The sequence below is a fragment of the Sus scrofa genome, chromosome 7 (assembly GCF_054392235.1).
Source record: "Sus scrofa isolate SSC_HxYL_T2T_F1_AM1 chromosome 7, Sscrofa_HxYL_maternal_Yorkshire_Landrace_v2.0, whole genome shotgun sequence".
NCBI classification, from domain to species: Eukaryota; Metazoa; Chordata; class Mammalia; order Artiodactyla; family Suidae; genus Sus; species Sus scrofa.
This window is the reverse complement of record NC_139389.1, coordinates 6321092-6344430: the sequence shown is the minus strand read 5'-3', so window position 1 is coordinate 6344430 and position 23339 is coordinate 6321092. Positions and strand designations below refer to the sequence as shown.

At 36.1% G+C, this 23339-nt stretch overlaps 1 long non-coding RNA gene across 2 annotated transcripts in view; it reads left to right on the top strand.

Annotated features, from left to right (window-relative positions):
• The first annotated feature begins 13591 nt into the window (after positions 1-13591).
• LOC102167185 (uncharacterized) overlaps positions 13592-23339 on the top strand; it is a 367702-nt gene continuing 357954 nt past the window's right edge. The window contains exons 1-2 of one of the 2 annotated variants that reach the window (XR_014809577.1): positions 13609-13783; positions 18967-19059. This is a non-coding gene — a long non-coding RNA (uncharacterized LOC102167185). Of the gene's footprint in view, positions 13784-18966; positions 19060-23339 lie in introns of both variants that reach the window. The other variant, XR_014809578.1, reaches the window with a different exon arrangement.

Here is a 23339-nt window from a genome sequence, read left to right as displayed (position 1 = left end):
TGATTGTCTTTGCACTCATTTGTTTTCTTTCTATTATTCATTCATGGCTCCATATTTGGTGACTCAGCAATCACTTACATTGTTTTTCTTTTTCTTTTCTTAAAAATAAACATAATGCTATGAGCTAAGGAGAAATACATATTTTCTCCTGTCACCAAAGATTGTGTCACTTTTCTTGAATGGTGCTTTCAAAAGACATGGTGGATGTGGTGAAACATAATGGAGTAATACTCTGAATTTTGGAAGATCAGTGTTCTCAAATGATTCCCCATGCATTTCATGAGTAATTTTTAGCCTATGGTCCAGTACTACTTAACCTATGCTAAGGCCTTGATGTCACCAAGAGCAAAATGAAATCAATGATGCACAGTACTGACTTACTTTGTGGGAATATTTGGGAACTTATGAGAAAGACAATTTTTGTTATTTTGAAGAATTATAAAATTTCTTGACAAATTGTTTTATCACATTTATCAAATAAAAATATACAAAAGCAATTTCAAGTAAATCCTTTATGCGCAGACATTTTAATTGGAAGAGTAAGTGCATGTGTAAGAATGACTATGTGTCTATCATAGTCATTCAATGTCATTCACAGTCAATGTCTACAGTCATTTTTATATAAAGAAACTGTACACCACAGTACTGAACTAGGTACTAAATAATATAGCCTGCAATGCTTAAAAATACTAAATCAAAGTGCTGTCACTTTAAATTATTAAATAATAAACTATATATAATAGCAGTTTAAAGGTAGACATTCTTTTCATGTTTATATGCATTTCTGTTTTTTATGTAAATAACCTGGAAAAATAATGGTAATCTAGGATGTTTACCTCATGTCACCTTTAAATTGACATCTGAAAATACATTAGCCTTTTCCAGTGTAAGGGAAAGCAACATTATTTAAATTCCCAAATATCATAACATAGAATAGAATGTGATCTAAAGATTTCAAATGAGTCTCATGAAATCCCTATACATTAAGTGATCAAAGTTTTAATTTGATGAGATTGTAGAATTTTACATTACCATAACAGTCCTGGGTTATTTCTTATTTTTGTCTTTTGTCTTTTGCCTTTTCATGGTCACACCCACAGCATATGGAGGTTCCCAGGCTAGGGGTCTAATCGGAGCTACAGCTGCCGGCCTCTGCCAGAGTCACGGCAATGCCAGATCCAAGCTGTGTCTTTGACCTACACCACAGCTCACGGCAATGCTGGATCCTTAACCCACTGAGCGGGGCCAGGGATCGAACCCGCAACTTTAGGTTCCTAGTTGGATTCATTTCCACTGCACCACGATGGGAACTCCTGGATTATTTCTTTTATGGTTATTTAAATGCCTGGTGCCTACATATAAAGTTGAGCTCTCCTCTGTAGTTATCCTACTATTTTGAGATAAGAAACCGTACGCTAAGGCAAGAATCTGAACAAGGAGTAGAAAAAAAAAAACTGCTTACTATAGTTATCACCAGTTTCCTCATGTAAACAGAATATCTAAATCATAACATTTTAAGCTAAAACAGCAGTTTTGAAAGTTCAAATTCTCTTGATCTATAAAAGTAATTTATGACTGCACAGTAGGCAAAACAAAGGTTACCAATCCATGGCCCAAATTATTAAATAGAAAAGACCAAGGTGAGCATAATTATTTTTACATTTCTGACGTATGCCATTTTTCCCATGCTCACGCCTAGCTGAACGACGGGAAGGTTTAGAAGGAGCGCACTGTCACCGAAACGTAGATGCACTCGTGGAAAAGGATGCGGTGGGAGGCGGGAATGCGTTCTGACCTTTCACATACAGCTCTCTATACAGGAAGTCCAACGTGTCGTGTAGATAAAAGGAAACAGTAACTCTGCTTGTTTTTATTTAAAACGAGTTTTGGTTATGTCACTGAAGCTTGAACGATTGTTCAAAAAAAAAAAAAAAAATCATTCCAAACAAGTAGTTTTCAACTATGAGCAACTTCGAGTTTGCAGGTTATTTCCACCCTATGGCGTTTTGGTCCAGAATCCATAAAAGGAACAGGCTGAATTAGACATGTAAGATATTTCCATATGAAAGTTTTCATTTATTTTGTTTGGAATTGAAGTTTTGATGGACTGATGAAAGACACATATGTGACAAAGGAAGTATCATAAAATACTAAGTCGGTGGTGTGTATATGGAATTTGCTATATTTTTTTAATTCCATGATAAAAATGTCGAAAATATAATTTTAATGAATAATGTTCTGCAACTGTGTACTGATATAAAAAATGAATACACGCCTTCATATATTTTAGTATTTACAGTGACATTTGAAGTATAATTGGATTATTTTCAGCTTCATTTTAGAGGTGTAACTGAGAAAGGAAAGGACTCATCCAAGGTCACACAGCCAGTTAGTGGGAGAATTTTTTTAACAGCTCTCTATCAGTGGAATTAAAGTTCAAACGAAGCGTTCACATACATCCCCTTCATGACGTAGTCATGGCTGCTGTGGGCACGTCTTAGATGTGCACAGCAGCGCAGCAAGGACACCACAGAGTTTTACAGGACTTTACAAAGTAGTTTTATATACAATGCATGAGTTAAAAAATAATAATCCATTAACTAGACAAATTAATAAATAATCAACTAATCAAAATCATAAAACAAAACTGTGAGATGGGTTGGCAGGAAATATTACCTGTAGGATAGCAATGAGACCTCTTAAGCACACTGACTCAGGATAACAGAATCAATAAAGATAAAAAACAGACATGGGCCCAAAACTCTGTTTTTGTCCTACTGGAAATGAAAGAAAAGATATGGACTTTACTTAGAAGCAATTAACAATCAAATTGGTGAGAGATGGTATGTTTTATGAAGGAACAAGAAAATTTAAAAAAACCCACTGGCAAATGTTTTCGTGGTTGTGTAAAAACATACCTATGGGAGCTTATTTACTAAAGAAACTCAAATTAAGAGACAAGATTGCTGTTACTCTCAAAGAACAGAGCCTAGAATTTCAGACATTGGTGTCAACTCGGACAATTTTGAAAATAAAATGTTAGGCTTCGGGTATTTCTCCAATTCTCCAGCAAATTCAATGCTACAGCCATGATCACTGTAGTCTTCTAAAAGTGAATCGGAGATAGTTCACTTATGCACCTGACTCTTTATTTACATACTTAACACAATGTAACAAATGTTCAGAGTGGTCCCTCCTGAAAAGGTTTGTTGTTCCTGACCATGACCTCAATCTGGTCAACCTGGTCTTGAAAGGAGTGCCCCCATGACTGTATCTACATCAGATACTATGAACATTTAGGAATTCACAGGGACTTTGAACAATGTAAAGTTATAATATCAGATACAGACAAAACGAAGAAAATTTTTTTCAACCACAGCAAAAAAAAATGTTGTTTCTGGAAATGCTGGATGAAGGAAATTATGTGCTTTGAATGCATTTTTTTGTGTTGATATAACCTCAAATTATCAAATCAAAATTTCAATACACTATATATTTTCCATTATGCACTTTCATAGAGAAGAGGAAAAATAAAAATAATAAAATTAAGTATGGAAAAATTATAATTTTAATTGGTTTATTAACCAAGATGCTATTATTATTATTGAATTTTTTTAAAATAAGGATGAGTCAGATTTTCTCTGGTGACTGCATGCAGATTTGATTCTGACAGTCAACTATCTATCTACCTATTTGCCATTGATCGAAATAGCAGAAAGTTTGGTTACAGCTCTTCAAACATGGTACAAAATCTGTATAAAAAGGCAAAGCCATAAATGCATGAAATAAGCATTCTAACGTATTATAGATCATTAACACATATTTAATATGAACAAAGAATTTAGAATATGACACAATAAAAATTCCTTTAAAACTGAATGACACATACAGGCTCTAAAAGGAATGTCATTCCACATGAGGGGCCGCAATCCCACATAAAATCACTAGAGCTTCTCCCTTTCCCCCAATCTCCTCTCTAATCCATGGCAGAAGGCAGAATGTCAGCACCTTAAAAATCTTAGGTAAAGGCATTAGTTTCCTCATTCCCAATCACTTTAATTGAATGTGTAGTGTGTATACAGAACTGTAATTCTGTCCAGAGGTTGCTTGTCAAGCCATGTTTTTATTGTAATTACCTGATTTGTTCAGCTTTAATCGTATTTACTTTTGAAGGTCAGCTGTCCTGCTCACACATGGCTAGTTGAAGAAGGGAAAAATATGTAATACCCACAGGCAGAAAGCCTAAAAGAAAGAAGACGGGGAAAGAATACGGTCTTCCCATTTTGGACCAAAGAAAAGGTAAAACTGTCACCTACAAATTAATGTAAACAGATCACATTATTTTCTTTCACTTAATTACATTTAATATTCACTGTTACCATTTGATACTAACTTGTAACTTTGTGTAGACAGGCTTACAGCTCTACTTTGAAGATTTAATTACTTTTATTCTCACTGGATACCAACGATGAATTATTCACAATTAACTCTTAGGAGAAAAAGCTGAAAATGGACAACACCTCTCCTTTTCCTGGTTTCCCCTTAGAAAACTTATTTTCATCATATTTCTATGTATTGTCAAAACTTTCAAATTAACCAAGACCCTTGGTGCTTGGTTAATCTTTGGTAGGCAAAAATAATTTTAACATTATGACTCCAATTCATGCCACAGATCATCAGAATTATTATTATAATCACTTAACAGCAATCACAAACACTTATGAGTTACTAAAATAAAAACGAAATTTATTGCAGTAATCACTTTCCAAGGCATGTATGTCAAGTCATTATGCTGTACACACCTTATACAGTACTGTATGTCAATTATATCTCAATAAAACTGAAAAAAAAAAGAAAACACAAAAATTCCAAATACTTCCTCTTAGTTTCTGATGTGCTGACATAAAATTAATAGAGAGCCAACAACTTGATCACATCTTGAAATTTTTATCACTAGGGAACCACCTAGCTATAGTGGCTTCATTTTGGTATCAATCTCAAAAAAATATTGACAGTATGAAGGAGAAAAAAAAGTTAAGATAAAGGGATTTAGTATTACAAAACAAGTTATAACCAGCCTATTAGAACTTGTAGCAGGATCTGATGGGAAGCATCTAAAACAACTGGGTACTTTTTGTGCACGGAAACAAGCAGATATCCTCCAGAACTGTAACCAAAAGGGAAAAAAAATGAATTTCAAGACACAACTAGTACCCTGAGGTTCCAGTTTTCCATTGCTATATAACAAACAAGCCCCACACTCAGTGAGAAAACACCAACAGCTTGGGGAGTAGATAAGGCTCGGTGAGGTTTCTGGTTCTCTCACCCATTTGCAGTCTGACAATGTCTGGGCCTAGAGCTATTTCAAGAAAAGTTATCTCACTTATAAGTCTGGGAGCTCAACTGGGGCTGTCAGCAAGAACTGCTATGTATGCCATCGACGTATGACCTGGGCTTCCCAGCACTTTACCGGGTTCTACGAGCAAGCACCTCAGAGAACCAGGCAGAAGTTGTATTGTCTTTGATGACCCAGACTCTGAAATCACATAGCATCAAATAGTGTCAATTCTACGACAGTCATATTCTTATCCTTACAGGGGAGGAAACAAGGCCCCCACTTCTCTGCGGGGGAGTATCAACATCACACTCTAACAAGAGCACGTGGAACTGGCACATCATGTGGTAGCCATCCTGGATAACATACAGAGACTCCAGGGTCACTCTCTGGAGGCTCATGAGGATTGTAGTTTGAAGTAACTTTCTATCAGATCATCCAAATGAGTGGTGACTGAAGGCTACAGAGCGCACTCTAATAGCTGAGCAAATGCCTACAATGTTCAACAAGTATTTGGGAAACTATTGTATATGTATACATAATATATATGATACATATATGTTACATAGAGAGAGAGAGAAAATTCAGCTTTAGCCTTACTAAGGACTTCGTAGTTTTTTTATTTTTTTCCTTCCAATTCTGATAGATTTTTGGCTTGTTCATTTTGAGGCTACACTATTGGATATAAGTAAGTTCATGATATTTCTATCTGCTTAGTATTTTCTTCTTTTATCCCAATTAATTCATTTCATCTTAAAGTCCTTTAGTCTGATATTAGTAACTGCTATGGTCACTTACCTTTTAGTAGCATTTGCCTGTTATAACTACTTCTATATCTTTGATTTCGAATATTTTATGTAGTTCTCTTTTAGGCGCATCTCTTTTAAGAGCATGCAGCTGAATTTGTTAAGTACTTTTTTAACATCTAAGCAAATATTCATCATTTTAAATAGTGAGGTTATATCTTTTTGATTTATTATGATTATGGCATATTTGAGCTTATATTTACTATTTTTTTTCCTGTTTGGTAAATTTTTAAATTCTTGTTTTCTTCCCCTGGTTCAGAGCCTAGAGGTTATATTTCTACTGTTTTAACTCTTAGTGTTAAATGTTTGACATACATTTATAATTTTGAAATTGAAAATGCTTGATTTTTATATGTAAAAATCTTTAGATGAAACCTAAAATTATTGTACCCTTCCATTCTCTTGTAATTTATAACATGGAACTTAACTATGCTTGAATTTTCATTTGGCTCATTCCCAATTACTAGTATTAGTCAAAATTTTAATCGACATTCTTAAGTCCAATATTTATATTAAAATATTAAGTTCTCAATTTACTAAAGTTTTGTCAATTTCTGATTTCCTGGCTTTCTTCTAGAGTTTCCAAACCTATTCTTTTTTTAAATTTATTTTTTATTGTTATTTCCCCCAACACACTTTTTTTTCCCCACCCTACAGCATGGGGACCCAGTTACACATCCCAAACCTGTTCTTAATTGTTATTAAAGAATACACTGTAGCAATTCCTCTATAGGTAAAATCTTAGTCTTACTATATTTGAAATGTTCTTATTTTATACTCAGACCTGCAGAATAGTTTATGTATTTGTAGATAGAGATTTTTAGTTTTCCCTTAGCAATTCAAGGTATTATTCCATTACTTTGTGGCATCCATTTTTTTCTTCTCAAATGTCTTGCAAAACACCTATTATTATCTTTGAATATAATCTTCTTTCCTATCTATTAATTTTAAATATTTTCCTCAATGTTAAATCTTTTAACACTGAATTTCTGGAAGTGGATTTACTTTTATTCAAATTATTTGATACTCAAAATCTTTTTACCATTTGAGGATTCATATCCTTCATCAATTCTGGAAAAATTCCACTTATTATCTCCATAAATATTGATATTCTGATGCTTTCCCATACTCTCTTCTCTTAATATCCTATTTTATAACACAAAGGTTAAGATCACAAGCTCTGGATTCTGATAACTATGTTCAACTTTTCTATTTTTTGCTTGTATATCTAGTTTCATCTTCTACAAGAATAATCCAAGTTATTGACATGTTCCATTAAAAACTATTTTGAATAAACATATCCCATGGAATTGAACCCAATTCCTGATTTAGTACCAAAGACCCTACTTAGAATATGGCCCAACTAAAACTCTTAAACCTAACTTTCCTAGTATAATATTCAGGATGCCAGCTCAGATCGAACGAACTTACTGATTTCTCAATTTAACACAGAATTTTCCACTGTCACACAGTTTTGAAATTTGCCTCCCCCTCATAGGAATACTATAATTCACTTACAGGTATCTTACCATCCTCTGCTGCCTCTTCCATGAAGAAAACCAAAGTATAAGTACTTTTTGCCTATTCTAAATTCTTTTAAGGTTTGCGTGCTGTTACAGAATGAATATAATGTGTAGAAATGAAGTTCAAAAATTGTAGATACAGGTTGCTTAAATTTGAATCCCAGATCTTCCACTTAGGAGATGTATTATCTTAAAAAATTTATCTTACTTGTGTGGGCCTTCCTTTCCAAATCTATAAAGGGCGGCCAAAAAAAGAGAGAAAGGGAGAAAAAAGTATCTACTTTTTTAGGGTTACTGTGAGAGTTGAGTTAATACAGCATACGTCTCTTAGAACAATTGTTAGCATGTGGTATATACTGTTCAGCATTGGTGTATTTTCTGATATTTCTCACTGCATTGAAAATACTTCTCTGCCACATTTCGGGGTGAGTGTTTCTCCTCCACGTCTGTGGATTATTTCTAAGCAGAGGGAATTCAACTGGTTGTAAATCCTGGCCTCTTTGCTTTCTTCTATTTACTTCGTTGAAGGGAGTACCTGGGACTGACCCCAGATGTTCCTTTTTGGCCTCAAGTTGCCACAGAGAACAAAACTTTTGCTTTGTTTTCCTTGAGTAGTTTCTGCCCTTGTGAGGGGTAGGAACAGATGAGCAGGCCAGTCCTGGTCAGTTACCATAACTTGGTGGATAAATCCATTAGATATTAAAACCCACACATCTGATCCATTTGGCTTTCACAATTAACTACGTTTACAGTTAAACTGTTACCAGTGCTAAAGTTACTTTTTGAGTACATGTGCCATGATTTGTTTTACTTCTCATTGCATTCAAAACTCAGTGACAGGAGTCTCCCATTCAGACTTGACCATCTCAGCACCTTAATGACAGCAGATGCTAAATAAGTCTACCATTGCTAGAGTCAATGATAACTGCCACGGTTCTACACTAGATGAGATATATTAGATATGTTTATATCAATTTAACATAAAATTCCTTTCTGAAAAGATAAATAATACCTTACGAAGCCTATTAGTAGAAAAACAAACATTAAACTGAAAAAAGAAATCTCCATGAGATAATGGGCAGCAGTTCAGAAGACTTCAGAGACAGCTGGGTATCGGTTTTTAAATGACTGTAATTATTTAAATTATTATGCACTTTTAAAACCATCTATCCTCTCACAAAATATCATTACTTGATGTATGCCTTTCATACAGTCTAAATCACATCAATCCAACCTTGACATTTTTCTCCCAGGGAGTAACAGTAGGGGATTAGATAAGATGCCAGCAAGGACCATCGTCAGCTGAACAGACTGAAATGAATGTTTCAGTGAAGACACTGAGAGCTTAGCACAGAGTAAACTGAAACATGCACCTGAGTCATTGGCAAACTACTCTAAACATGACCTATTGTCCAGCCAAGCCTACGGCTCATTCCATTCACTTTTCTATGTCAGTGTCAAAAAAGGAATACTAAATACTTCAGATATTTACTTTTACGTTTCAGTGAACCAAACCTTCAAGATGGACAAAACTCTAAGAATTTCAGACTAGAGTCTTCTTTTTCTTTTTTTTTTAAATAATATTTCAGATATAAGGAATTTAATTTAGTCAATATATTAACTTATCCCTAAAAGCACAGAAGAAAATCACTTGTACACCATGTAACGACATTGGAAACTGTGACTTCTGATATGACCATAACCGAATCAATCAAGCCTCATTCAAAAACACAGAAACCACTTTAGCTAAAAAGAGAGGAAAATGATTGTTGAGATTTATGATGATGATGAGAAAGTTCAGGAGCCAGCGAGGCAGAGCAGAGAAGGAACTACTGCTCTTAGATCTGGATAGCATGAGTTTGGGTCCTTTCCAGGACTCAGATGTCAACCACTCTCTGAGTAGGGGCTCTCCAGAGTCACCTGAGACCATGAAGGGAGGGGTGGTCTGGTGGAAGCTGGAGCTCCAGAGGATTCACTGGTGCTGTCACAGAGATTATCATATGCTGGAAGCAAGAGAGGAGGAGATAACTTGGTTTTTCTCCTCTTCCTGCTCCCCCATCTTCCACTAGCACCTATTAGCTAAACACAGCTGACCCCTGAACAACGCGGGTTTGAACTGCTTGGGCTCGATTATTTTTCAGTAGTAAATACTGCAGTACCAGAGGATCCATCATTGGTTGAAGCTGCACATGCAGAACAGTGTACACAGAGGGTAGACTATAACTTATACACAGATTTTTGGGTGTGTGGAGGGTGGGACCCCTAATTCCCACATTATTCAAAGGCCAAATGTATATGAGAAGGATCTTGGGAATGCTTTCCCCAAAGGCAAAGACCAGAGCAAGAAAGAGAAGCACTGAACGCATCTGAGATCAAAAGAAGAATGACCCACAGATGCTCTTTCGGTATCACTGTGATGCAGATAACATTTCTGACTCGGAACTCGAGTTCCAGCTATGCTGAAGTGCATACGTACCATCTTTCCTCCCTGCCTTTGCCCAAGTGGTCTCCTTACCTGAAGTGCTCCTTTCCTTTGCATCACCTGAAGGATAGCTACTCATCTTGTAAGATTTGCCACTCTGAGCAAATAGCATGAGCACCCATTCCTACTCTGGTAGGTTGAAACCACACCCCTCTTCCTGCCACTATTGGGATTTCTCTAGATGTGGATCACAGCACTCCATCAGCAGGGTTAACATTTCTATTGGCTCCTACTAAGTGGTATGCACAAGAGACCAACGCTTTTATTTTGTTTCAATGTCAACAGCACCTATGGCAGTGTCGGGCCTGCAATTTTGTGCATAATTAGTTAATGAGTGAGTAAATGATTAGATGCATGGGGGGGTGGGGGAACCAGTAAATCTTAATATTTATTAATATTGAATGGTGACCTGCCTTGACAGTTGAATATTTCTATCACCATTCCAACTTCTCACACCCTGATATCCATTTTAACTAAAATAATTCACAAAGAAATCCTTTCCTTCCTGTATAAACTCTTTACTGAACTCTTACTTGACTATAAAAAATTATTTTAGGCGCTAATGAAGGCTTCAGGAATGTATAAGCTAACTGAATCTTTCTATGGATATCAAATAAATGTATTTTTTGCATGGGCTAGCATTAGTGTGTATTAAAATAATCGTATCCAGATTAATATATCTAAATATAATTGAGTATGTATCTTTTTTTTCTTAAAAGTACTATCCAATAAGCAGATCACAAGTTGGCAGAAAGTTTATATATGTGTAACTTACTCTGAAACAAAATTGAACCCACAAACTGCATTGCTTATTTTCATTGAGACAATCAAGCTACTTTATACTAAGATAGTGTAGCTAATACAGTATTTTGAAATTCCTCTTTTATTACTTTCCCAATGTGATAATAGTAGATTTCGCAAATGAAATCCTAACAGTTGCTAATGAGTGGAGCATTTTTTTTTTTTTTAAGACTACAGTCTGATTGGGTGGGTAAGAGGTCCTACAAGAATTATTGAGTTTGGGATAGTAGTTTTATGTTTGAAGGATGGAAGAAAGGAGTAAAGCAAAACCCTGATTATTATTTTTGTGCAGGAAAATTCTTATGGACAGAAACCCTTTAATATTTTTATTTCAGGCAATACATGTTTGAATTCATCATCCTGCTCTCACTCTTTAAGTGAATAATTCAATGACCTTTCTTGTGTCAATCTAGAAGGGAAATTTCTAAGAAAAATTTTCATTGGTGAGAAGGTGAAAATTTGCCAGTGAGGTAGATATCATTTTGGAAAGACGGTCCAAAACAGTATTTTAAATATTTTACGCCAATAAAAAAATTCTTAATGTTTAGGGTAGGAAATGTTTTGGAAATTAAGAAAATCAAGTAAATACGAATTAAAGTTTTGACAGTTTACAAGAACTTCCAGCTTCTACATTGTATTCTACTACTCAGGGTAAATTTTAACTGACACGTAGCTTCTGTTTTAACAAGATGATATTTCCCAGTGGTATTTTTATTTCTAAATTACCATTTTCGCTATTAAATACTCAAGCCAATGTTATTTGCATCAAATATTGCACTGCCCTTGGAGATTTGTTTCCAGGGCTTTCTACTTTATCAACTCTCTTTTCCAAATTGACCTTATGAATTTCACCCTTAAGTCAAAAGATCTGGCAAAGGAAGACATTTGGGGATAAAATTTAAATAGTAATGACTATTTTGAAATATTCAACAGTCGAAACTACTTAGTCTTTTTTTTTTTTTTTTTCCAAATGTATAAAACAAGCAAACATACTTAAAACAACAACAGTAAAAAGTCATTATACTAAACAGAGACAGTCAACAGCTGGTAGAAAATTGAATTGAACTTTGTCCAGAGACAATAGAAAAAGGAAATTAAAGGCTTCAAATTGCTTATAGCAGTCCAGAGTAAATCCAACTGCTTTTTGGGGTCATTAAAACATCTTGAACAATTTTCCAAAGATTTTTGGTTCAAGAAGCCCCAAAAGACTTTGCCAAGCACTACTTTCCTCTTATTGTATTTCTTAAGAAATTTAATCCATATGTTTCTGATTCATTTATACTTCAGTCATCAAACAGTTCTTGTGCAAGAGTTATTTGATTTCTAAGAAATCATTTGAGCCTTTTATAGAAGTCTGCTTGTTTTCTTTGAAGTAAGTTTTGCAAAACTGAAAATACTTGATGTTCTGAACTGAACTTTTAAGTTTCTGAACAATCATAGAACCTTAGATACTGAATACAATCTATCCCAGAGTAGAGTATCTCCTACAATCTTTGGCAGGTAAAATTTTGGTTCCTTCTTGATCATTTTCAGCGATAGGGATCTAATTATTTCAGAACTCTTATTCCATTAAGCCTCATCTTTTCTTCTCTCCTGTCACAGTAGTTTATTTATCATATAAGGTTGAGCATGTATGTGGGTGGGTGTGTGCTATGACTTAGTCCTCTTTCTCAAATGCCTCCTTGAACCTTGATCCTGTTGTCTCTTCATTTTGATAATTTGCAGATTTACTTGATGTAGACAAACTATCTTGAAGTTTGAAACACTAGTCAGCCTTTGGAAAGACTCATTTAATTTTTAAAAAATATGTAATAGAACTAGTTATAGATTTTGCATAATATTTCCATTTAAGACATATTACATGCCATAAGAAAGTATTACCCCCATCTTTGAATGGGGGATCTAAATCTCAAAGAACTGATTAATTTTAATGAGGCCACATGACTGTTTAGTAGCTTTTGTATTCAAACTCAAGTCTTTTTGATTCCAAGGCCATGGATCTCTCTTCTGCTTTGAACTGAATTCACACTAACATTTCTTCATAAGGTCTCTTTGCCTTCAAGAAAGGATAACAAAACAGACCGGATTTTACACATATACATATTTAACTGTGTATGTATTAGCTTGTGTCACGGAAAAGTACTATTTTTGTCAGTTAAAAACCAATGTCTACACTTTTTAAGACCCAGTTTAATAGACAGATAGTCTTGACACCAAGTTTGACCCAATTTTATAGCAGAAAACTTCAGACAGTGCAATACCTAAGCTCAGTATTAAAACTGCTGGTATTAAAAAGTGTTTACTTAAAAAAAAAAAAAAAAGGCCTTTGTTGAACCGTAAATAGTGTAACTAAATACTTAGAGTCCCAAGGGAACCGGCTCTAGGATCCACCCACCCCGTACACCCTGTACGGGCCCCTCTTCAGAGACACCAAAACCTGAGGATGCCCACGTCCCTTACATAAAACGACACAGGACCTTACCCAGGCAGTCGCTCCCGCCCGCAGGACGCCAGAGGCCGAGGCCGAATCCCGCGGGAAGCCGAATCCCGCGGGAAGCCGAATCCCGCGGGAAGCCGAATCCCGCGGGAAGCCGAATCCCGCGGGAAGCCGAATCCCGCGGGAAGCCGAATCCCGCGGGAAGCCGAATCCCGCGGGAAGCCGAATCCCGCGGGAAGCCGAATCCCGCGGGAAGCCGAATCCCGCGGGAAGCCGAATCCCGCGGGAAGCCGAATCCCGCGGGAAGCCGAATCCCGCGGGAAGCCGAATCCCGCGGGAAGCCGAATCCCGCGGGAAGCCGAATCCCGCGGGAAGCCGAATCCCCCTGCGCGTCAAAGAGTAAGTACTTAACAGATGGTCAAGCTCAAGTGCAGATTATGGGTTGATGACAAGCTTTGTAATCAGTCCTTTCTCCTCAGCATTCAGTTTGGGTCTGAGGACCAGCTTTGTGCCAAGCCCGCGCCCAGTCCTTGGGATAGGAACGTGAATGAATGGTCGCGCCTCTTTTAAAGAGTGTTCAGTTTTTTTGGATAGAGATTATTCTCTCTCACGTTATTGTTCAGACATTCACACCCTGACTTCTTGGCTCTATTTTTTCCCTTGCTTTTTAAAAACTGTCGTTTAATTCACTTAATTCTTGGGTGGCACAATGATTTTTCTAGTTGAAAATGCGACTTCTCTCAGCTCCTTAAAAAACAAAAGCAAACAGAAACCCTCTGTACCATTCGGGTTTTCTGTTTTCATGAGGGCAATAAAATCTGTCTCGCAGCAAGCATCCTCCTGAACTGAGTGCTGGTTTTAGGGTTAAGTGTATATTATTGCTCAAAATATCTGATTAATCAGCAGAACTTTATGTTGTTTGTAGACAAATATCATCTTTCATCTTATAATGAAGTTTTCAAACAAAATGTCCAAGTATTAGAATATTTAAGAAATAAGAGGCAGTATGTTACTAGCTGTAATTACTAAAATATTAATGTGTAAAAGTACTTTAATCATAACATTTACTCAACATTTACGGGGTACTTTATTAAGAACAGAAAAGTTATGATATAAATTTTGAGTCAAAGAGCCATTTTTAGAGAGAATTGGATAATATGAAAGAAAATAAGCAATAACAAAGTGTATGCTTAAGGAATATACTTGTGGTAGATTTGACGATAGAAATGACCATTGTGATGAAAAACAGAGACGGTTACAGCTGAAGAAAGAATAGGCTATAGCTCAGCAAAATGCAGAGTGCAACATTTTGGTACAATAAAAATCATAGTGTGGGAGTAGTATTTTCTAGGCAAGAAGTACGGACTGGGATTTTTGCAGAAGACTGAAATCAAACGTCACTAGGAATTATAGAATAAAAAACTGTAATGTAGAAGGTGCTTTAGAGATTACCTCATCCAGACATTATGAATTTGCAGAGAATTAAAAACTCTCCGAGGTTTCCCAAGTAGTTGCCTATGTAGCTGGAATTATATTCCATGAGCCAGAAGTCCAAATTCAATATTTTGTTTGTGTTGTTTCCATTTGTGTGATTTATATTGATTTGTTCAGTGTATATTGGAGGGAATAGAAGCTGAGGCAAAAGGAAGACTTGGACAGTTTATACTAAAACTATGTTCAGTAGTGAATTCCAAGTCATGGTATATGATACATTGAATACATATATGAAGTTCTTGAAGAAAAAAAATAGCTGCCCATGAATGTAAAAGTAATACATTATCCATTGATGGAAAATTTTCTATTTAAAAGAAAAATCCAAAGTGAAATTGCACAACTAAATTCACAGTGTAATAAATTATGAGTGTAACTGGGAATCAAAATGTTTGTGGATCAAACAAGTTTAGGATCCAGGCAAGAACAAACCTGAAGCTGGGTGGAGTAAGTAAAAAGTTTGGCAGTGGTTATATTATCAATCTTGAGTATTAAATATAGATCACATGTATGAGTGTATATAATATAATCTTGAACCAAATCAAAGGTAGTCTTATTTGTGAAACTGTGATTACTGTTCTTTATTTTATGATCAGGGTGCCAAAGCTTGTTAAAAAAAACATAGATCATCATTTGGAAGCTTTGGAAAAGATGCCATAAGAACTATCACAGCTGGTTTTAGACTTGGAGTTAAAAGTTGGGCAAGTTCTCACAGGAGCTTAAAGCTGTTTTTTTTTTTTTTTTGTCCTTTTTTTTTTAAATTCTTTTATGGATTAAAAAAAGACAAAGTTAAGCAATATTACCTAAACAACAAAGTTAGGTAGAGAATTAATTTTATATTGAATTGTTGAAATCCATAGAATAGACTCTTCCTTTATATTTTTCTTTCCTTAAAATTTACATATTCTCATTTTAAAATATTTACTTTTCAATAATATTAAATATGTTGCAAGTTTCTCCATAGTCATAATGTAGGACTTACTTGAGACAATTTATAAATTGTGGGAGAATTTAAAACATGAAGATTATGGAGATCTATTATTTTTTATTGAGGTCTGATTAACATATAGTATTTATTGGTTTCATCTGCACTTCTTTATAGTTATTATTTATAGAGCCTCATATACAGAATCTCTCAGAAATTTAGAATCCAATGAAAAGGGGAAATAAAAGAAATGAGGAAAAATAAAAAATACTTTCCTTTAAAATAATTATATTTTATTGTTAGCATTATGTCATTAGGGACATAGAGACAAAATGGGATAAAAATCCAACTTTTGGAAATTAATTGAAACCTTTTGCTTAATATAAGAGTAATAAGAGTAACTGAACTCTTTGGAGAACTCATTGGTGGATCTAGGCTAGAACCCAGGTGCTAAAACCCAGATTCTAGGGCTCCTTTCTTGTTACAAGTCTTTCTACTAATATGCCAATAATGAGTTTTATTAACAACAACAATAATTTGATTTTCTTTTACAAATACAATGCAGATGGTTGCAACTAGAGTATTATTAATGTTTTCAGATGACTTTGAAGACCAGAGGGTCATTTTAAGCTGGTGTCATTTGTATATGTCCTTATTATTATAAGTAGTAGAGGTTTCGCAAGATTTGCATTCTTTTTTTTTTTTTTTTTTTTTTTTTGTCCTTTGGCCATTTTTTGGGCCGCTCCCGCGGCATATGGAGGTTCCCAGGCTAGGGGTCCAGTCGGAGCTGTAGCCACCGGCCTACGCCAGAGCCACAGCAACGTGGGATCCAAGCCACATCTGCAACCCACACCACAGCTCACGGCAACGCCGGATCCTTAACCCACTGAGCAAGGGCAGGGACCGAACCCGCAACCTCATGGTTCCTAATGGGATTCGTTCACCACTGAGACACGACGGGAACTCCCCTTTTATTCCACTTTAAATATTCCCTTTATTCTATCTCTTTGTCTCTTTTACATTTCTAATATTTGTGTTTTCTACTTTAATCCGTGAGTCAGAATCCCATGACTCCCGATAGAGCTTTTTCCATTTTGTCAGGTTAAACCATTGTGTTTCCGTTGTGAGATGTGGAACGATTACAAGTTTAGGTGACGTAGACGATAGTACTTCTACATGTTGTCTTAATAGATGCTAAGAATATATCCCTTCCAACTCGAGGGCTGAAAAGTTAACTGTAGGACTTATTTTTGGATTCATCCACAAGGAGGAAAATGCACGCATCCCCATTATAAGAGTTTGTTTGCAAAGCACTCTTAGGCAACTAACATCATGTGGGAAGAAAGAGAGGATTAAGAGCATCATAATAGGCACAAAAATAGGGCCAATTTTCACATTACACAGCTAAATTGGAAAGGAAGGAAATAAAGACATCAGTGGAAGAAATTAATGTAATTGGAGAATACTGTAGTCAAAGTAGTTTGTTTGCTCTAATCTTGTACACGATATAAAAATGTTGTTGCAAATGGACCCCAGCTGCAAGTAATCACAGTCAGAGGCTAAATGGATTCAACAATGATCTGGTAGAGAGGCAAATACCCATGCAGCTTTTCTTGGAAGAAAATATAATATCAACAGTCCCAAGATTAATACATGAAAAATGTGCGGCAACTCTGAAAATTAAATCATATACCCAAGCTAAGGAATTGAAATAATGAAAAAAAAATGTTTCCAGCTCCACAATTATTTCATTTTTAAATTATCCTTTTTTAATTATTCCTTCTTGAAATAGCAGAGATGCCAACTTTACATTTATGGTAAACTCATCATTATGTAAGCCATTTCTGTGTGGAAGTGTGCTTATAAAAAGATGGAGATGAGAACAAATTCCTCAATGGCTTATATGTCATGTGTGGACTCGTACGTTACATTTTAAAACATTGCTTATTTTCTGTCAAATTTTAAAGACCAATACTCACATGCACACAGATACATAGATTTCAAGGGAAGAGAGTCTTACAGATATGTCCCTATTGCTTTGGAGTACAGAATATTATACTTGTTTAACAATGGATGAGCTTCAGTTGTGAACATCTTACGAGGATGTGATGAAACCCATTCTCATTCTGTTTCTCCAGGAAAGTTCTTCACACAAGAGTGGAGAGTACACTCCTGCCAGTAAAGTGGTATTCCTGAATCCCTTCTCAAACGCTTTTTCCTCTGATGGAATGAGGAGTGCTTGAAGCCTGGGATAAGCAACACAGCTTCCTGGGTCCTCAATTTTATTCCAGTATTTGAGGAGGAATTTCAGTAATTTTGATAGTTATTCAAAACACTTTACTATCCAAGTAAATGCAGGATGCCAACGTCACACGGATATAAAATATAGCATATGGAGTTCCCATAGTGGCACAGTGGTGAACGAATCCGACTAGGAACCATGAGGTTGCGGGTTCGGTCCCTGCCCTTGCTCAGTGGGTTAACGATCCGGCGTTGCCTGTGGTGTAGGTTGCAGACGCGGCTCGGATCTGGCATGGCTGTGGCTCTGGTGTAGGCTGGTGGCCGCAGCTCCGATTAGACCCCTAGCCTGGGAACCTCCATATGCCGCGGGAGCGGCCCAAGAAATGGCAAAAAAAAAAAAAAAAAAAGACAAAAAAAAAAAAAAAAGCATAGAATTTGTATTATCTTTCTGGGGTTGTTTACCTTCACTGTTCTTGGTGGTGGAAGTCTGCTCTCGCCTGCGTCCCAGCAACCTCTGTACAGGCTGCCTCTAGCGCATCGCCCTGTTTTCTTTATAGGACTTCTCACAATTGGAAAATGTCTTGATATTTGGATTACTTGTTTATTATCAGTCCCACTCCAGAATGCAGAATTCCTGGAAACTGAGCTCTCATCAGCCTTGATCCTGTCTGTTAGACGTGCGCCTGCCTCTGAGTGCTAGTCAGGTATTAGTATATATGTGTAGAACAAATTCGTGGAATTTTAAGTTTGAGAATTATGGATTCCAGGCACATTTCTAAATAATTTGCTAGGACTCACAACTTGTTCTGAAATTATTTCCATTTTTAAGAAGATGACTTAGGAATCTGGCAGGTTCGATAGTTTATCTCGAAGCGTAGAGATAGCCATTATTTTCTCCACCTCTCCCTCTCTCCATTCTCTTTAGAATTACGTTGTACAAAGATGAGTTGACCCCTGAACATCAGTGTCCGCCTGGCAAAATCAAACCGGGTCTGCCTCTTTCTACCCACGACTAGAGGTGAGTTAGTTCATCTCTCTGTGTTCCAACTTTTCCAAAATGGGCATAGCAATTCCTGATTCCTTGAGTTATAAGAATTTGTGCAATAATGTATGCAGTGAACTTATTACAGTGCCTGGCACATAAGAATTTGCTCCAAATAGTAGCTCTTTTATTACCTGAGTGAATTTTCAAGTGAGGATGGGATGAGAGCTGCACTAAAAATGAAGCCAGAGAATAGTGTGATCCATGTGTGGGAAATCTGCTTGGTTCTGTGAAAGGTACTGTAGGGAAATATGCAAGTCTATGCTGAACATTTTGTTTAACTGTTCAGGTGTTAAAATATTAAAGCATTAATGTGCTCCATTTAAAATTAAAGCAACATTATTAGACTGTTATACCTTACAGGATAAATCTTATCTCATCATAGAAAACATCTTTACATCATAAGAGCTTTACATCGTAAAATCTTTTATTTCCAATTTCTTTTAAAGATATTCTCGTAGAACATTTATCTCCTAACTGAAATGACAAAGACATGAATTGTAAAAAAAATAGCAGCCTAATCATTTAAAATGTGAATTGATATAAAGGAGAATTAAAATTCTACTGGATGAAAAAAATGACTTGTAGAAATGTACCCTGCAGATAACTCGAGACTTAAAATATTTTATGTGTGTGTGGGAATAAAACAATGTAACATTACCTTGAAAGTGTCTGCAACATTCAGGTTACCAAAACTAAACTTCTGAGTTAATTTTCAAATTCCTAAAACAAACTTCAGTGTTTCCTGATTTGGGTTTCTTATTCTAAATGAATTGTTACTACATGTCATAATACATCCAAAATCATTTTAATTAATATTACAAGAAGCACTAAGCATGGTCAGAAATCTACAGTCCTATCCATAGCTTGGAGTGATGGAGGACATGGATCATGTGGCCACTGTAATATCTGGACAAAACTTGTCAAAAAGATTAGACTGAAAAGCAGGAGAGAGTATGTTCCAGTACCCAGTCCAAGACCTCTGCGTATATACATCGGGTATTTCCACACCTCTGCCCCCCAAAACCTGGTTGGTTTGCTTTACCATATGGTCTAGATTATGTCTTATATGTGAGCTCAGTCAATCCTAACAATCTGAAAGCAGGTACCGGGGAAAAATAAAGTCAGTGCCTTAAAACTGGGAAAGCGTGTTGGCTCCTCCAGTGTGGAGCATATAAAGCAAACTGGAACTCGAGTAGGGAAAGGACTTCAGTTTTGGTGCTCGTCACTCAGATCTTTTGGACTTTTACGTTACCCTTGAAATTATCACTTCTTTTTGCGTACAGTAAACTACCAAGAGAGAGGTTAACCTTTCGGATGTAGAAGAATGAGTGGCAACAGTAATGCAAACAGAAGGGAAATGGGGTAGAGAGTTGGGTCCTTGCGGTCGCTCCACTAGAGAGGACGCCCTGAGCTGGGAGTCTCTGTAGGAACAGGCAAGAACCTGAATCCTCAGAACTTTCATAGTCCCGTATTTGGTGTCCAGTTTATCATTAAATTCTAGAAGCCATTCGCTAGTACGTATCTCTGCTTCAGAACAAATGTCCACATCAAGAAGATTAAGAACCAAGGCTCTGTCACCTTTTCCCGTGTCACAGCTGTGAAATGGGGCTATGCTATCTAGTTTGTTAAGATGTTTTTTATATAAACAGATGATCGTAAAACACTGTATAAATGCTAATCACGCTGTATTACCCTTGAAGGTTTTGTAGTTGTACTTGCATCTTGCCAAGGAGAGAGCTCCTTCGTGGTTTTGAGTAGCAGAGTTCATTCACTACCCCTCTGGGAACTGTGTTGAAGTTTCAAGCTTGAAGGGTGGAGGCGTGATGTGGCTGCGCTAACCTGGTTTTGAAGGGGATTTCACTGCTGCTCACATGAGCTGTGATTACAGCACTACTAAAACATGTTTATATTCCACTTGCGACTATAAAACCTCATTCATGGAATGAGTATTGTATTTTGACTACAAAGATGAGACCTGATTAATTTCCAAGTGGAATGTAATGAAGTCTTGGGTTTTTTTTATCCTGAATTATCACCAATTAATAAGCATAAATGATCAAATCACTCAAGTCATGAAGTGCAAGTATAATATTTTTGTGCCCCAGAGTGATGCGATGATTGTTATTGGGCATTCAGGAATTGTTAATATTTGTATAGGTCTTAAAATTCTGGGCTGAAAGCAAAATATTGTGTCCCATACATAAAGTAATATGTGGAATCTTTAAAATGAGATACTGCAGTATGTGCGAAAAATAATTTTTTTTTTGGTCTTTTTGCCATTTCTTGGGCCGCTCCTGTGGCATATGGAGGTTCCCAGGCTAGGTGTCCAATTGGAGCTGTAGCCGCCAGCCTACACCAGAGCGACAGCAACACAGGATCTGAGCCGAGCCGTGTCTGCAACCTACACCACAGCTCATGGCAATGCCGGATCCTTAACCCACTGAGCAAGGCCAGGGATCGAACCCACAACCTCATGGTTCCTAGTCGGATTCGTTAACCACTAAGCCATAACGGGAACTCCATGAAAAGTAATTTTAAAAGAGATCTTCAAAAAAATTTCTGTTTACTCTACAGTGAACAACAGAAAAGCATTTACCTTCAATAGAAGGAAAAATTTGGGAACTTTCTTAAAGATTTTTAATAAAAAGAAAAAGTATAACTAGCAATTAGTGTATTGCAATCTGTCAAATAATGAGTTTGTCCCAACCTGTCTAGGCAGAAGCAAACTTGTATTTCAAGAAGATAGTTAAAAATAATAGGAGAATGCAATCCGTGGGTGTTATTATATACACTGTATCCAAAATACAGAGTTATATGGTGTGATCATTGGATATGATTCTGAACAATCAAGGTGTGTTCCAGAACGCCTTTGTTTAATGTCAGTGGTTTTGAAACCTGTCTCCGTCTGTGTTTTTACTTGTTCTCACTTGCCTTGGTACAATGGACAAGAAAGAGACGTTTTGTACCATCTGAGTGGCAGGTCACTTCAATATGATTTATTGATATCACTCAGTGCTATTGATCCAAAATTAATTGCTCCAAATAAACTTCTGATAGATTAATGTGTTTCTATATTGCTAATAACTAAAAATATACTTTAATGAAGCACCTATACATTTTCCAAATGCAAAATAAATTTTTGTTCCTTCAGCAACATAGCATAAAATAATAACTTTTTCATATTTCCTTCCTTCATATAGAATGTGACAATATATATTTCTGTATTCTGTGTTTCATCAATAATTTCCTTGCATTTAGAAATTTCCGTAATCTTCAAACCACCTAGTGTATTTCTCACGCAAATTTGGAGTCTGACTGAGAAGAAACCTCACCATTGGATTAAACAAAACTTGAATTAATTGGGAGTTGTGCTAAATTTAAACATAAGTTTAATATATGCATAATGTAAATTGTATATTTCCTTGATTAACGTGTCTAACTTTCTTGAACCTGTGATTTCAAAACCTAGAATAGTCCCTCTCTAAAGGCAGAAATTTTGTATGGTTAAGACCCTAAAATCTTGTGTAAGCACAGTCTACTGGATCTCAATGACCAAGAATTTTTTTCAGAAATTCAAACATATGTATATACTTATGCAATAAATATTGTGGCCTATAATACTGCTCCAGGGTAAAATTATTTCTTCAGGTTCTGAAAGATCAAAAATTAATCCCAACTTTTAAGTTATATATTTTTATGTATTGCATTGTTATTTATAATTATCAGTAAATAATGTGTTTTAGATATATGGTTTATATATAAAGACTTTCCCAAGCTACTGGGATATTTATTTTATTAAAAATTTACATTGGGGAGTTCCCATCCTGTCTCAGCGGAAACAAATCCGACTAGTATCCCTGAGGATGCGGGTTTGATCCCAGGCCTTGCTCAGTGGGTTAAAGATCCAGCATTGTTGTGAGCTGTGGTGTAGGTCTCAGACGTGGCTCCGATCCCACATTGCTGTGATTGTGGTGGCTACAGCTCTGATTTGACCCCTAGCCTGGGAACTCCCATATGCCGCTGGCGCAACCCTAAAAGGCAAAAATAAAATAAAAATTACATTGTACCATCAGTCACTTGTTTTTTAAGCCTTTATAAGTCCAGATCCACACAGTCCCTTATCCAAAATCTTTGGTGCTGAATGTGTTTTGGAATTCTGATTTTTTTTTTTTATATTTTATAAGGGCAATGCAGAACATGTACTGTATATTATAAAACACCTTTGTAAAGATCTGGGACAATATCCAGTTACT